A 17,945-nucleotide genomic window follows, 5' to 3' on the forward strand; every position below is an offset into this window, starting at 1 on the left:
TATGATCAGGTTCCTTTTTTCTGTTTACTCATTTCTCCAGCTTGTGCCCTGGTTTTGGGGTGTTCCCTGAGCTTTTGATTATTATTGAGATACCCCCATAAGGACCTCAGTTCCTTCAAGATCTTTGAGAGAGTCTGACTGCTCTTCAGACCTGTGATTTGGTCTGTGGATGACCACAAGCACACCCTTCTGCCCTAGAGCTGTGAGGAGGATCTCTTCTCTATGGCAGTAGAGAGCCCCAGACTATGACCAGGGTCGGAATATGGACAAAGCTCAAGAGTTCTGTACCAGGGACAGAAGAGAGACCTTAACAGTCTCTCCACACCCCCTTACCTTCCTTGGTCTGAGCACTCTGAGAGAAGCTTCTGGGCTGATCCCTGCTGGGTGGCCCTGCAGGTCTGCTTCCATTTCCTGGGGTCTGGGTTATGCTAAGGGCTATGGCTGCACTGAGGGACAAGTTGCCTTGGGCTTCATGCTAGCTCTGGCAGAGGTTTCCCTACTGATCTTCTAAGTTGTGCTTGGTGTTCCCTGGATTGGCAGGTCAGGAAGATGCTTCTGCTTCCACAAGCCAATGCTCCCATGGAACCAGGCACTCTGCCAGCTGTTCCTGAAAGACTGGAGCTCCCTCACTCAGGTATGGCAATCCTGGCTATACTGCCACCCTCTCTAACCTCATAGAACAGAGCCTTCCCACAATCTTCTGGTTACCTTGGGCTGGAGAATTGCCTCACTGGGTCTTTCTGTGGGTTTTGTCACTTGAAAATTTAGTTAGAATCATAATTTTAAGGGTTTTTTGAAATACTTTGGAGAGAGCTCCTAGAAAATCCTGTTCTCATGATGCCATCTTGGCTCCACCCCTGGCAATCAAATTTTAATATAACTTCCATAAGCTGACACTAACAAAAAGTTGGTCAAATATACAAATGTTGTATACAAACCTCAGTTCTTCTCCTGGCATTTTTCCTGGAGTTGTTGGGTAGCAAACACTATATCAGGTATTCCTTGTCCCTATATCAGCTATTCTTTGTCCCTTTCTGAAGCCACCTGGCTCCCAGGGAGCTGCCTATCTTCCAGGTTAAAGATTAGTCTATTGAGAAGGCAAGAATCTTACCAGCAATGACTGAAAGAGAAATACCTCTGTGATTGTCACAGGACAGTCTACTCCCTTGCCTTAATAGAGATGATGGAGACATCTTTGAATTCTTGGAAGATGATGTCTTCATGACATATAACCTGTAAAATTCAGTCAACTTTTAGATGAGCAATGGACGCTCCCACCTTGTACATCACAGATGGAATAGAATCAATGACTTGAAAGGAGTTTAATTGCATTCAAAACCTCTTCTTCAGGGACTGATTGACTTCAACTTGAGGTAAAATGCCAATGGCTTCTGCATTGATTGATGATGGTCTTTTAAGAATACTATGGAAGTGTTTAGCCCATCTCTCTAGAATCATATGTCTATAATTAGTCAATGTGAAGAAGTTGAGATGCACCATAGGTCTTTGGCACATAAATAGATTTCAGGGCATCATCAAAGCATTTTGATTTTTACTAACTGCATAAAACTGAATATTCTTACATCTCTCTCAGCTTCACTTGTACTTTACTTTTGATGAAATTAAATGTTGCCTTCTTAGAAATGAATGAGCTATCCTTCTGGTAAACTCTATGGAGTTCATTTTTCATTTAGAAACTTCTATGATTCCTCATCATTTTCATCAAACCAGTCTTGATGGTTGTGAGTGTTCTAAACCAGATAAGCAAATGCAGTGCTGTACATCTAGCAACAAAGGGTTTCTGCTCAGAGAGACACACTAATCTCTTGACATTAATTCTTCTAGTAGTCATTTTGCCTTGGGGAACCCACTTAGTTTTAATGTGAATATTTAGTTTACAGAGAAGTCTGTGATCAGTCCGGCACTCTGTACCATACATTGCCTTTGTTACTCTCACATCCTATCTTTTCTCCTTATAATTACATAGTCTGTAAGATACCAATGTTTGTTATGAGGGTGCATCCAGGAAGTTTTATTGCTTTTTAAGTAAATGGAAGAGAGTGTGCTCAGAAGATCATGAGATGCTCAAGTCTTCAGTAGTAGGTGATCATTGCTGTTGCTGTTTTAAATTTCATTTCTACCAAGAAGACTGTCATGTCTTGTAATCTGAGTCTACTTTAGCATTAAGGTCCCTCAGAATTATAAGATTATCTTCTTTTGGTACATTGATGCTAAGAGTTTCCAGGTTTTCTAAAGTATTTCTTTGACTTCATCAGAGTTCATCATGGTGGGTGCATAGATGATGGTGGCATGGCATCTTCCTAGAGGTGGCAATCTCATTCTCATGAGTCTACTGTTCACAACTTTTGGTAGACATTCAAACTTATTTACTGGATTAGTTTTGATTGCAAAACCTACCCCAGTTTCATGGTGCTCCCCTTCACTGTGACTACTCCAGAAAAACATCTCTCCAACTCTTGACTTCAGAAAACTGCCCTTCATCTGCCAGCCTTGTTTTACTTAGGGTTGCTATTTGGATATGAAATCTGCTGAGTTCTCTTGCAATAAGAGCTTCATCTTTCAGGTCTATTTGATCTTGTGTTGTCCATGAGTGTGCACATATTCCATGCTCTTACAGTGAGTGGAATCTTCTTTGAAGAAGTTTTTGTAGATTTTTTTTTGGTATCTTGACCATGCTAAGGATCCCCAATTGCCATGTTAATCAGACCATGGTTGGGTACACAGACAGTTTTTAAGGGCACCTTTCCTAGCCCCTTCCTCACATCAGGAGGTGAGCTGTGCAATCCTAAAAAGAACTGTTTAACCATCTAGAGGACTGCCAAATTCTACCAGCTTTCAGTGAGGAAATAAACCCTATGGTCTGGACCTCCTGTGTACAGAGTATCTGCACCTGCTGCTTTGTCACTTGCTTATGACCATAGGACTTTGTAAAAGGAATGGTAAAGTGGTATAGGTAATATCTTTTGATGCGTGCATAAATTGGATTTAAGTGAGGCAGAGCTACACAAAGTCATCAACCTCACCCTCTCTTCCAAAGTCATTATAATCCAATGGCAAGATAGACCAAGACTCTAGATGCAGTGGATGACCTTGGAGTTTTAAATGTCTAACCAAACTCTAAATGTTCCACAGCTCCTGCTTCAGCTGCCTTTCATGACCATTGGAACAAAGTATTCTCATCCATCGATTCCACCAGTGGAAGACTTCACATGCTTGGGGTGGACAACCCCCCCAATTCACTGATAGGTTTGAGACCCCTCAGGTACCCTGGACCTGGTTTAGCCTACCTGTCAAAATGGTTTACCAGGGTGTGACCACCATGCATGCTACAGCTTCTTGGAGTCACATGCGAGAGTTAGATGGCTTGGGTAGACACTAAAGATGGAAAGCAGTCCTGAAAAAGACTCAGCAGCCTTCACACCAGACACTAGTCTTCTTTGAACTCATCCCTAGATAGTAGATAGATAAATAGATGGATAGAAAGTAAAATAGATATCAGAAGAAAATAGTTTGAAGTCTAAATTAACTAGAAAAGTGCCTCAATTTCCTTTGTCACTCTTTTTATATCAAGATAGATATACAGTGCCAACTTGTCCTCATAAGGCATTATGAGTAGAAGAAAGTTATTTAATGCTAACAACATTCTGTTGATATGTCCACAATGTCAAAACAACCAGAAAAGTTTTGCAATACTCTTAAAGTCCAAAAGGAATCCAATTGCTTGTTTGATATCAATCAATTAATTGAGTATTACAGGATCATAAGACTTTAAAGAGGAAAGAGTTTTTGTCTTTTTGTTTTGTTTTGTTTTGTTTTACATTTAAATTATTTATATAAGTATAAGATTATTACAAAGAAATAATTGTGATTTGAGATGAATCATGAAGAATATGTAAATATTTACTAATTCAAGAGATTGCCTAGGATTGCCTATAGCAATTTCATCAAGAAGTTAATTTTTTTTAAGATTTCACTTTAGCTTTCATTTTAAGTAAGATTTTCTTTTGTGATTATGATATAAAATTGGCCCATGCAAATACTCTGTTAACAGTCATGTGGACAGTTAATGGGAGATTTATGGTTGAATTACTCACTGACTAAATTAGAGATATGAGATGACTAAATGGTAGAAATGAGCTTCAAATGATTTTCCTCCTCCTATCTCTTTTTTCCTTCTGATTGTTGTGGATCATTTAAAATAAATAGAAATGATTCAAAGTGTCCATTTGGCAATCTTTAATTTCCAAAAGAGGGAGACAATCTATGCAAGCAAAGTATGAGGAACATTTTCTGTGGCAAGCAAGTGGTCATTGGTTACCTTTGAGAGAACAGCTTCAGATGAGTGTGGGTGGAAGCAAGATAACATGAGGTTATGAGACAATAATTTTAGCAATGAAAGGGGGAAAAGAGATACATTACTAAGTGTGGAGTAGAAGAGTCAAAGGAAGGTTTTTTTTTTAATGACAAAGGAAGATTTGAACATGGTTTTAGGTAAATGGAAAGGAGTCACTGGTGAGGGTTGCATTCAGAGTAAGAAGAAAGAATAGGGATGAATGATGTAGCATAGCTTGGAAAAGGTCCTAAAGAAAACAGGAGGGAATAGAACCAAGGATACAAATAGAGGAATTAGCTTTGTTGAGGGAGAGAAGAGCTTTCTGTTTCTATAACCAGGGAGAAAGAGAAAATAGGAATTGAAAAGTATTAATGATTAGAGGAGTATAGTAAAGGGAATAAACATTAGATGGACTTGATCTTCTCAGGTAAATAGTAGACCAAATTGTCTACTTCAAGTGAAAAGAGTTAAGGATGAGATGGGGAGTAAAAGAGAAAAATAAAAGGTTGCAACATCCACTATAAATATGAAACAGGGAATTAATAAAGGTAAAATTGAAGAACTGTAAAACAGCAGCAAAGCTCTCTTTCTCTATCTGGATCTACTATAAACCTTCATTGATTGAATGAAATAAGTTCAATTGCATTACTTCTTCCAGTAAATGCCCAAAAGCTCTGGGTTTTGATTGCAAAACCTACCCCAGTTTCATGGTGCTCCCCTTCACTGTGACTACTCCAGAAAAACATCTCTCCAACTCTTGACTTCAGAAAACTGCCCTTCATCTGCCAGCCTTGTTTTACTTAGGGTTGCTATTTGGATATGAAATCTGCTGAGTTCTCTTGCAATAAGAGCTTCATCTTTCAGGTCTATTTGATCTTGTGTTGTCCATGAGTGTGCACAAAATAGTAGAGAAATAAAATAGTGGCAGTTAAAAAGAAAGGAGAACTGCTGATAGACAGCAGCAAAAAACAAGGTAAAGAGTTCTTTAATTTAAGAGATTGAGGGAGGAAATTATAATTGGAGAATAGATTTCAAAGTGTGGGATTTTGAAGATGGTTCACTTCTGGGAGAAGTTTGAAGTGTGACCATACTACTACTGGTGGCTGGAGGGAATTGTAGGTGTGTATGAGGAATTTATGACTAATCGTTTAATCAACAGTGAAATATTATTTTCAATTTTTAGTTTCATTTTATTTTTCCAGTTACATGTAAAAACAAGTTTTAATATTCATTTTTTAAAACTTTGAGTTCCAAATTCTCTGCCTTCTTCCCATCTTACCACACCCCTTCATTGAGAAATAAAGTGATTTGACATAGGTTAAAAATGAGAAGTCATGCAAAACATTTCTATAATAGTTGTGTTGTGAAAGAAAACATACAGCCCCTCCCAAAAGAAACCCCAAGAAAAATCAAGTAAAAAAATGTAAACTTCAATCTATGTTCACATAACATCAGCTCTCTATCTAGCATTCTTTATCCCAAGTCCTTCAGAGTTGTCTTGAGTCACAGCATTGCTGAGATTTATATACAATACATTGCATATTACATCTGATCATGTAAGTCTTTCCAAGTTTTATTGAGAGCATCTTGCTCATCATTTATTATAGCAGGATAACATTCAATCATAATCATATGCCACAATTTATTCAGCCATTCCCCAACTTATGGGCATTCTCTCAATTTCCAATTCCTTGCCAAATAGAAGTCCTTTTCTTTCTAATTTTTCATCTCTTTTGGAATGCAAACCTAGAAGTAGCATTGCTAGATCAAAGGGAATGTAAGATTTTATAACCCTTTGGGCATAGTTCCATATTGCTCTAAAGAATGGTTGAATCATTTCACAACTCCTCCAATAGTGTATTAGTGTCTCATTTTCCCTAAATCCCCTCCAACATTTTCATTTTCCTCATCTGTCCTATTGTCCAACCTTTTTGGTATAAAGGGTAGAACCTGAGTTAGTACCTCAGAATTATTCTAATTTGCATTTCTCCAATCAATAGCAAGTTGGAGCATTTTTTAAAAGCATGAACATAGTAATGAAAACTTCATCTGAAAACTGGTCATACCTTTTGATCATGACTCTCATTTTGTTGTTTGAATCAATTTTTTTTTCTTTGATAAATAATACCTTTATCAGAGAAATTTGTTTCAATATTTCCCCGATATTTACTATTGCTAACTTTAACTTCCTCAATCCAATTTACCCCCCCACCTCCATTATTCTATTCTCTCAATCCTTTAACCCTATTTTCTGTCAAAATATTTTACTTCTGACTACCCCATCCCACAATCTACCCTCCCTTCTATCACTCCCTTCCTCTCTCCCATCCTACTTCCTATAGGTTAGGATGGATTTCTATTCACAATTGAAAGTGTATGTTATTCCTTCTCTCATCCAATTTCAATAAGAATGAGGTTCACTCACTTGCCTTCACCTCCTCTCTTTCACTTCATTATAAACAGTTCACCATTAAGTACCTTATGGTTCCCCTTTACTGTTTACCTTTTTATGTTTCATTTGAGTCACATATTTGAAGGTCACATTTTCTGTTCAGTTACAATCTTTTCATCAGAAAAATTTGAAAGTCCTCTTATTTCATTGAATATCCATCATTTTACCTGAAAGAGTATGCTCAGATTTGCTGAGTAATAGTTTTGTTGGTAATTCAAACTCTTTTGCCTTTAGGAATATCATTTTCTAAACATATAATCCTTTAATGAAGAAGCTGCTAAATCTTGTATTAACCTGACTGTGGTTCCAAGATATTTGAATTGTTTCTGGTAGCTTGCAATACCTTCTCCTCTGGGAGCTCTGAAATTTGACTAGAATATTTCTAGAAGTTTTCATTTTATGATCTCTTTAAGGATGTGATTGATGGATTCCTTTGATTTCTATTTTTACCTTCTGACTCTGGAATATCAGAGTTTTCCCTGACAATTTCTTGAAATATCTAGGCTCTTTTTTTAATCATGACTTTTAAGGAGTTCAGTAAATTTAATTACCATATTTCCCCATGTATAAGATGCTCATATATATATATATATATATATATATATATATATATATATGATGCACCTTAATTTGAGGTCCTGAAATTTGAAAAAATATGTATTACATCAAGTTATTGAACTCAAGTTTTATTCATAATGAAATTCAAGGGCCTTCATAGCTTTCTGGCATTGTTTTGGCAAGACTGGTGCATGTAGTCCTACTTAGTCCATTCCATTTCATGTACCTGGAGCAATAAGTGTGTCCTCCTTTAAAGTCAGTCACTACTTTTTCATCTGCAATTCTTCTGGCCTCATGCTGAACCATCTTTGGTGACACAGGAATTCCACTTGCCTTTTGCTCTTCAATCCATCTCTTCCATTCCCTCTCTAACTCAGAACTTGGCTGACTTGCCTCTCAAGGGCTTCTTCTGCTGATTCATTTTCGATAGGGTTTCTTCTTCTCATGACCAGTCTCAGATTGTTTTCTCAGGTGGAGGAGGACCAAACTGACATTCAAGCAGCATGATTTCCATTCCCTTTTGCAAACGGGATCATTTTTTACCTTGAATTTAGCACTCTATGAAAATCTTTTCTGAGCCATTTCTGGGCAGAACATAGTAAAATGTAACCTAATATACCAATAACAAATGCAAAATAATGAGTGCAAAGACAACAAGCAAGAAAAAAATCAGGAAATGCAAGTAAAAAGATCTACAACCACTGTATTAGTTGCTCCCAATTTTTAAATCTCAATTTTTTTTAGGAATAAATTTATTTTTTATTCTCATTTTGTACAAATGTTTTTTTTTACATTAATAAAATATTCTTGTTTACAAGTAAACAAAATATCCCCCCCCCATGAATATAGATAGACTTGCTTAGGTGAAAAAAGTAAAGGGGAGAGGAAAAACAATTAACATTAAAAAAATAATAGTAATAATTGTAGGTATGGCCAGGTGGCACGATGGATGAAGCACCAGCCCTGGAGCCACGAGCACCCGAGCCCATATCCAGCCTCGTAGACCCAACAATCACCCAGCCGTGTGACATGCAAGCCACCCAATCCCCACTGCCCTGCAAAAACCAAAAAGAAGAAAAAAAAAAAGAAAAAGAAAAAAGAAAAGAAAAGGAAAGGAAAAAAAAGACCCAAAATAAAATAAAATAGCAACAATAGTAGGGTTGGCTGGGTAGCAGACAGAGCATTGGCCCCTAAGCCAGGAGCACCTGGGTCCAAATCCAGCCCCAGACACCCAAAGATCACCCTGCTATGTGGTCCCAGGCAGGCCATCCAGCCCTACTTGCCCCACACCCTCCCCCAAATAATAATAACAAAAAATGTGCTTCAGTCTTTGTTCCAACACCAACAACTCTGTCACAGGTGGATCACATTCTTTATGATAAGTCCATCACAAAAGTTACTTCCATATTTTTCTAATGTTGCCATTGCTGATCGCAACTCCCTCCTTTCTTATTTCTCCACTACCATGAACTATATTTTCTCTCTCCTTTCACTCTGACTCTGCTGTAGGGTAGCTGAATGGCACAACAGAAAGATCCCTGGTCCTGGGGCCAAGAAGCCTTGAGCCCCCATACCACCCCTTAGGCCCAGAATCCACCTGGCCCTATGGTCCTGGGCAGGCTATCAAATCCCAGCCCCTTGCAAGAAGTAAAAAAGAAAATGTGTTATATCTGAACACTGTCCCCCCCATGGTCCATCCTCTCCTCCTTTATTCACATCCCCTCCCCTTCCCCCTGCTCCCCCCTCCTTCTTACTCCAGATGTCTATACCCCATTGAGTATATATGCTGTTTCCTCTCCTAGCCATCTCTGATGAGAGCAAAGGTTCCCTCATTCCCCCTTGCCTCCCCCCTTTCATATTATTGCAATAGCTCATTGTAATAAAGAAAAATCTTCCTCTCCTTTTTCTTTCACCCATTACATTTCCCTTTTTTTTTCTATTGACTCCATTTTTACACCATATTTTATCTTCAAATTCAGCTTTCTCCTGTGCTTCAACTATAAAAGCTCCCTCTACCTACTCTATTAACTGAGAAGGTTCATATGGGTATTATCAGTGTCATTTTTCTATGCAGGAATACATGCAGTTCATCCTCATTAAGTCCCTCATATTTCCCTCCTATCCTCCAATCTCCATGCTTCACCTGAGTCCTGTATCTGAAGATCAAACCTTCTGTTCAGCTCTGGCCATTCCGAAAGGAATCTTTGAAATTCCCCTGGTTCATTGAAAGTCCATCTTTTTCCCTGGAAGAGGACATTCAGCCTTGCTGGGTAGTTCATTCTTGGCTGCATTCTAAGCTCTTTTACCTTCTGGTATATTGTATTCCAAGCCCTACGAGCTTCCAATGTAGATGCTGCTAAGTCCTGAGTGATCCTGACTGCAGCTCCATGATATTTGAACTGTGTCCTTCTGGCTGCTTGTAATATTTTCTCTTTGACTTGGGAGTTCTAGAACTTGGCTATAATATTCCTAGGGGTTGGTTTTTTGGGAACTCTTTCTCGGGGGGAATCAGTGGATTCTCTCCATTTCTATTTTGCCCTCTGCTTCTAGAATATCAGGGCAATTTTCCTGTAGTAATTCTTTGAAAATGATGTCAATGCTCTTTTCCTGATCATGACTTTCAGGTATTCCAATAATTTTTAAATTATCATTCCTAAGTCTGTTTTCCATATCAGTTGTTTTTTTCAATGAGATATTTCACATTTTCTTCTAATTTTTCATTTTTTTTGGTTTTAAAGTATTGATTCCTGATTTCTGGTAAATTCATCAATCTCCCTGAATTCTATTCTTTGTCTGAAGGATTTGTTCTTCTCAGAGAGTTTTCTTATCTCTTTTTCCATCTGGCCAATTTTGCTTTTTAAAGCATTCTTCTCCTCAACTTTTTGAACTGTTTTATCCATTTGACCTAAGCTGTTTTTTAGCACGCTATTTTCTTCAGCATTTTTTTGGATTTCCTTGACTAAGCTGCTGAGTTCATTTTCATGTTTTTCCTGCAGTTTTTCTTCCAACTCCTTCATTTGATTTTCAAAGTCTTTTTTGAGCTCTGTCATAGCCTGAGCCCAATTTATGTTTTTCTTGGAGTCTTTAGATGCAGGAGTTTGTGCTTCCTCATCTTCAGACTGAGTATTTTCATCCTTCTTGGCCTCATTTGCAAAATATTTCTCAATAGTCTTCCTTTTGTTTCTCTGCTTGCTCATTTTCCCAGCCTGGGTCTGTTTTGGGAGTGTTTCCTGAGCTTTTGGGACACTCCCACAAGGGTCTCAGTGTGTGAGGCTCTGTCCTCCTTCCTGGTCTGTGAATGACCATAAGCACCCAACTCTGCCACGGGGCTGAGGTGGGGATGCCCTGCTGTTCTATGGGGGGGCCTAGACTTCGATCAGGATCTGAGTGTGGTCAGAACCCCAGAGTCCTATTCCAGAGGCAGAGGACAGAGCTCTGCAGTCTCTCTTCACTCCCCTCCCTCAGCTCAATGAGCTCATGCCCTGGAGGCTCCTGCTTACTGGCTCCACCTGCTTCTGTTTCCAAATCTGGTCTGGGGTGGCAGTGCTGCTCTCTGTGTGCCCTGAGGGCTGGGCTCCACATGCTCGCTCTGGCAGAGGTCCCCCGCTGTTCCCCCACTTTGTGCCCTGTGCTCCTCGGGGTGAAGCTCAGGAGACTCCCCTGCTGCTGTGAGCCGTGGCTCCCAGTGCACTGGGGCTGCCTCTGGGAGGCTGAAGTTCTTGGCTCTGTCATGCCACCCCTCTGGCAGGCCGCCTCTACGACCCCGGGGAGCAGAGCCTTTCTGCTGTTTTCCAGGTTACCTTGAGTAGGAGAACTGCCTCACTGGGTCCCTTTGTGGGTTCTGTCTCTCGAAAGTTTGGTTAGAGTCCTTAGTTTATAAGTTTTATCAGAGAGCACCTAAGACTCAATCCTTTCTTGTCGCCATCTTGGCTCCGCCTTCTAAATCCCAATTTTTTAAAAAATCTGTGTGGCTTATACATGGAAAACTATGATACCTCTCCTGCACCTATTTTCCAGGTCAGTTGTTTTTCCAATGAGATTTTTCACATGGCTTCTGGTTTTTCATTCTTTTAATTTTGTTTTATTGTTCTTAGATTTCTCACAAAGTCATCAACTTCTCTTTGCTTAATTCTGTATTTTAAAGAATTCTTTTCTTCAATGACCTTTTTTTTCATATCTCTTTTTCCATTTGGTTCATTTTGACTAGGATATTATTTTTTTCCAGTATTTTTTGCACCTACTTCTTCAAGCTTCTGACTTGTTTTTCATGATTTTTGCCCAGCACTCTCATTTTTATTCTCAATTTTTCCTCTACCTTCCTTACTTGATTTTCAAAATCCTTTGTTGATGCTTTCATGACCTGAGACTAATTCATGTTTTTTCTTGGAGGCTTTGGATACCAATATGATTTTGTTATATTCTTCCACAGGCATGTTCTGTTCCTCCTTATTGCCATAGTAACTTTCTATGTCAGAGTTTATAATTTCCCCAGCTCATTTTTCCACTATAACACTTGATTTTCCTTCTTTGTTAAGGTAGGACTCTGTTTCCAGGATGGAGGATGCAACGTTCCAAGCTTTTGGAAATTTTGTGGCTATTTTCAGAGATACTTCTAGGGATCTGTAAGTTTTCAGCTCTGTTCTTCTAAGGTGGTATGATCTAAGGAATGGTTATGACCATTCTTCTAGTCTAAGCTCTGGTCTGTGTGTGACCATAAGCACTCCCTTGTGCTCTGGAACTGTGAGGAGACCTGGGGCAGCAAGCTCTGTTGTGATACTTCTCCTCTTCTCCCAACTAGGACTGGGACATGGAACTGAATATGGGTAAAGCAACAGAATCTGGATTCAGTGATACTAAAGAGACCCCTGAATTCACCTTCTGATCCCTTTACTATCTGTGGGCTGAGAACTCTAGACAGTCACCAGTGGAGTTGATTCAGTGATTCCTAAGAGCTACTTGTGTGTAAACTGAGGCTGAAGCTGTGCTGCTGAGGTCTGCACTGAACTGTTTTCCACTCTCATCCTAGTGTGAGATACTCTTTCTGCTGACTTTCCACATTGTCCTTGTCAGTTTCTGGACTGAGATCTAGAACCACCAGCTGCCACTGACCCAATCGCCTGGCTGGCTGTTCATCAGTCCACCGGTGTGACTTGCCATTGCACTATGCTCCTCACTCACCCCAGTGCAAAAGATTTTTCCCACCAATCTTCCAAGTTGTCTTGGACTAGAAAATTTTTTTCCCCTCTGTCTTTTTGTGAGTTCTGCCATTCTAGCATTTGTTTAGAGTCATTATTCAAAGGTTTTTGTAAAGACTCAGGGGAATACTCAGATCCCTGCCTTTAGTCTGCCATCTTGTCTCTGCCCCTAAAATCTCTTTATACTTTTATCATCTCAAGCCCATATCCTACCCTATTATCTTTAAGGACATCATCAGAGAATTTTCAAAACTTATAAAAAAGTAGCAAAGAAAGTAATTTCAGAAATCATGAAACAATGAGAATAATTGTTGAAAACCAGGATGTAATTGCTCTATAGCATTCTCCTGATCTATCAATCTGGAAGATTTTTATAAATATAACTGAAAGTAATTTAATGTTCCCAGTGACTGCATTCTAGTCCAGTAGTCTCTGTTTTCTTTTCAAAACATTATTAAGACAAGGTCACAGTAAAAAAAAAAGAATTTTGGTTTCTTGTTATCCATGCTAAAATTGTTATCATGTTCTTAACATCATTTTCTGTTAGAAAAACCAGTAATGTGTATGTGGAATAAGACATGATGAAGAAGCAAATTATTTTTGAAGTATTCAATAATGATGATAATCAACCAATTTAGATTTTCAGAGTAATTTGTAATGCATCATCTCACTTGAGTCACAATAATCCTGTCACATAAGTGCTACAGATGTTGTTGTCCCCATTTTATAGATAAGGAAACAGTGATTTGATGTTGAGGGACTTACCCATAAAAACAATTGTCAGATAGTGCTCATCCTCACTTCTGTCTAGAATTCTAATGACTATACCCCATGATCGCGTATCAAGAAGCATTCTATTCAGAACTCAAAAATCAGTAGGGTTTGATTTTAAGGCACTCTTAATGAGTTTAAAAATAAGTTCAAAAGCAATTAAGTTAAGTATTGATCTACCTTGATTATGATTTTTTAATGAATTTGTTTGATTTCACAAAATTTTTGAACTTTTACATCATATATATATATATATATATATATATATATATATATATATATACATATCTTGACAGAAATCACAGTCTGCAAATACTTTCATGTGCTCAAATGGCAATCATCTCCATTTATGTAACCGGAAACATGTAGAAATAATAAAATGATGCTGAGAAAAAATAATGATGACAAATCACAACATTTGGGTAATATTTTATACTTTTCAGAGAGTTTTCTTATTCAGTATCTCAATCATTAATGATAAATAAGTATATATCAAAACACAGAAATTCAATTAAAAATCATTTAAAGGTATTATTCCCCCAGATTTAATCTTTGAGGAATAGAGAGAGAGGTACCAGCTAAAATGCAATTTCTAGCAAGAACCAGCTTAACTTTGCTCAGGGTCAACTTCTTGAAACTGGGGGACCAGAGTTTTATTTCCAAGTTCCATTTCACACTTTGGTGGTACAGTGATACCTAGGGGCCATTTTTCTGAATATTGTTAACATTTCCTTCTATCTGCATACTCTAATCTATGAAGGTCATGAAATCACACTTTTAAATGGTGCTAGGTCTCTGTCAAAGGATCTGAAATATTCTGCTAGATGGAACAGGAGGTAGAACATGAACCTAGAGTCAGGAAAACCTAAGTTCAAGTTCAGCCTTAGACACTTATTAGTTATGGGATCCTAGGAATCTCACTTAACTTCGATTTCAATTTCTTTAACTATAAAATGGGGATAATAAGAGCACCTACCTTAAGTAATCATTGAGGATCAAATGAGATAATATTTTTATAAAAGCATTTAGCTTAGAATCTGACAAATTGTAAATTCAAGATAAATGCTTAATCCTTCCCCTTCCCCTTCAGGCATCCAACCCATTATAATGTTCACACGGAATCATCTGGAGACCTTCTTCAACTTGGTCTCTCCTTCATCATATTAAAATGTACTTTTGCTAAGAATGTGTAAGAATGCTTAATTATTCACGTAGTGTTTATAATCAGAAGGATATTGTACTTGGTTTTCTCCATTGTCATGTCTTTTGGGGAATTTAGAAGGTTTTTAAATTATAGTATGTTGATATTCCTTAGAAAAGTGTCTGTAAGACAATTTTGTTTCCTCTAACAAATCAATGTGGGTTTTTTAAAAACTCACAAACAAGAATGTGAGATTTTATATTCTCTTTGTAAAGATGTGGTCCACTGGGAAATATCACTTGTATTTTTAAAAAAGCACTGACAATTCCCTGGTAAATACTATCATTGAAAATAACTTCCAGGGAGGCTAGGTGGCACAGTGGATAGAACACTGGCCTTGGAGTCAGGAGTACCTTAGTTCAAATCCGGCCTCAGACAATTAATAATTACCTAGTTGTGTGGCCTTGGCCAAGCCACTTAACCCCATTTGCCTTGCAAAAACCTAAAATAAAATAAAATAAAATAAAATGAAATAACTTCCAGAAGTCTGTGGATGCTTCTGAAAAAAAAATTCTTTAGGTGGTAAAGTATGCAAATACTCCAGTAGTTATTAATGAGATAATAATATCTCAGTATTGAGATATATTTTCTTTCAGTAAAAAACTGCTTGACATGGGAATTATCAGTTACCCAGGTACAATCAGAACAATAACTTGTAAAGAAAAGATCAAAATTAGCATAAAACCAGAAGAGAGAACAATAGGGTGTTTTTTTTTAAATAGTCATGCAGGGAAACTACTCAAGTCTGACCCATTAAAACCACCATTATTAAAAATGATTCATAGATGGCAGAACTGATATTGATATTGAATGTTATAATTTGATATTGAAGTTTGACAGATGTAAATCAACAACTTTAGACGGAGACCAAAGAGTCTAAACATCAACTAGTCAGCAAATACTAGACAAAATTTCCAGGGGAAAAAAGAATCAATGGTTTAAAATATAAAATTATAGTCTTTCAAATAATATTGGAATATTATAACAACACCTCATAGAACAAAGATAAGAGGCAAAGGGGACACTAGTTTAATGAATGCTTGGTGAGATCCAAATAAGCAGACTTCCCAAAAATATTGAAGGATAAAAATGGAAGTAACACAATGGACAGAAAAAAACTGGAAAATATTTGTAAATGCTTTTACAATTTTCATTATCAAGGGTAACATTTAACTCTAATCCTGCAGGCTCAGAAGTTCTTAGAAAGTAATAAATGACACTCAAGAGATTAAAGATGGGAAAAGCAGCTAGATGGGTCCAAGTATACTGAAAGTAGATATGTTCTAGGAATTATGAGGGCAGTGAGGAAGTGATTAGTGAGGTATCTAAAGCAAGAGAAGCTATCAAAATGAAGGAAAAGCATTCTTTGCTCCTATTAACATTCTTAATATAATAATATAAACTCAATGAGTATTCTTGTTTCACCCATTATAAAATTGGGAAAGCTTCTGATAAATCTCTGTCATAAACAAAAACAGGATTCTTTCATTTTTATTTTTGCATTTTAATAATAATGTTATATTTTGCTGAAGTATTTTCTGCATCTCTTCACAATATTATGTGATTTTTAAAATTGTTTTTATATTGACATATTAGTAGTTTTCTAATGATAAATATAAATGTATGCATATTTAGGTCTTGAATGAATATTAACTGATCCATATTTAATATAAGAGTGGTTCAAAATTAGAAAAGTTATTAGAAATGCAGTTATAATAAATAACATATATGTACATGCACACATAAAAGATATGTATTGGGGAGTGGCATATACATGTCTATACATTATAGGCATAATATGCATTAATATTTTCATTATTTTTTGACTGTAAATTTATTTGATATTTTCCTGACAAAGATACTTGAGTGGTTTATCATTTCCTTCTCCGGTTAATTATACAGGTGAAGAACTGAGATAAATAAAGTTAAATGACTTGTTCAGAGTCACACAGTTAACTCTATGGCCAGATCTGAACTCAGGAAACTGAATCTTCCTGACTTGCAGGTCCAGTATTCTCCACTGTGCTACCTTGCTGTCCCATACAGAAGAGTATGTATATCTGCGTGTAAAAACACACAAATATGTATATATTGGCATTTTGTATGTCTATAATGTACATTTGCATATGTATACACACATGTGCACATAGAATAAGGAACTAAATAATTAGAGAGACATTAAATGTTCAAGGCAGAGACATGGTATAAAAGTGACAATACTACCCAAATTATTCTATTGATTTAGCATTATGCAAAGCAAATTTTAAAAGGAAGCATTTATAGAAATGAACTGATTAATAATCATTTAATAAAGGAAAAAGATAACAAGAATGATTCATGATTAAGGGGAATCATCAAATGTAAGATTATGAAAGACAGGAATTGATCTTACCAGATGTCTTTCAATGCATCAAACAACAAACACTTCTTAAATATCTAGTGTGGGAACAAGTAGACGGTGCAGTGAATAGAGCACCAGCCCTGGAGTCAACTGGACCTGAGTTTAAATCTGGCCTCAGACATTTGATTAGTACTAACTGCATGACTTTGGGCAAGTCATTTAACCCATTGTCCCACAAACACACACACACATATGAATGAACATGCATGTATATTTGTATGTGTATATGCTGTAAATATATTATGCTAGACTCTGCTAGGGATAAACACAATATTAAACATATCCTGTTCTCAAGAAGTATATGTAAAAACAGGGAAAGCAACACAGCAACACATACATTGTATGTATACAAGGAATATACATGGTTAATTGGTGGGTACAAAACCAGTAGTTTAGGGATGTCAGGTTTATGGTATGATGTTTAAACTGAGTTTTGAAAGAAAAAAATAGATTCTAAGATGCAGAGAGAAGAAGTATATTGTTAGAATGAGTTAGTTATAAAGACACAGGCTCAAAAGATGAAGTATATGTAAAAACAAGTTGAGTTGAAACTTATTTTAGTCCATTCTTTGCACTTACTTCATTGATTCTCTTATCATTAGAATTATTCCTCTTCTTGCTCCCTCTTAAAAATATAACCTTCCCTGCACAACTAGGTGACACAGTGGAGAGAGCACCTGCCCTAGAGTCAGGAGGACTTGAGTTCAAAAGTGACCTCAGACATTTAATAATTGCCTAGCTGTGTGATGTTTGCCTTGCAAAAAACAAAAATATAACCCTCACTTATAAACAATATTCACATTCAAGCAAAATAAATCCAAATTTTACTCATGTTTGAAAATGTGTGTCCCATTTTTTACCTGCAGTTGACAAGAGGTGGAAAAAATATTTCACTATTAGTCTTCTGGAATCCGTGCTTGGTCATTACATTGATAAGAATTGTAAAGTCTTCAAAATTTTTGCTTTTCACAATATTGTTGTCATTGTATATATATATATATATATATATATAT

Source organism: Macrotis lagotis, chromosome 1 (assembly GCF_037893015.1).
Source record: "Macrotis lagotis isolate mMagLag1 chromosome 1, bilby.v1.9.chrom.fasta, whole genome shotgun sequence".
Taxonomy (NCBI): domain Eukaryota; kingdom Metazoa; phylum Chordata; class Mammalia; order Peramelemorphia; family Peramelidae; genus Macrotis; species Macrotis lagotis.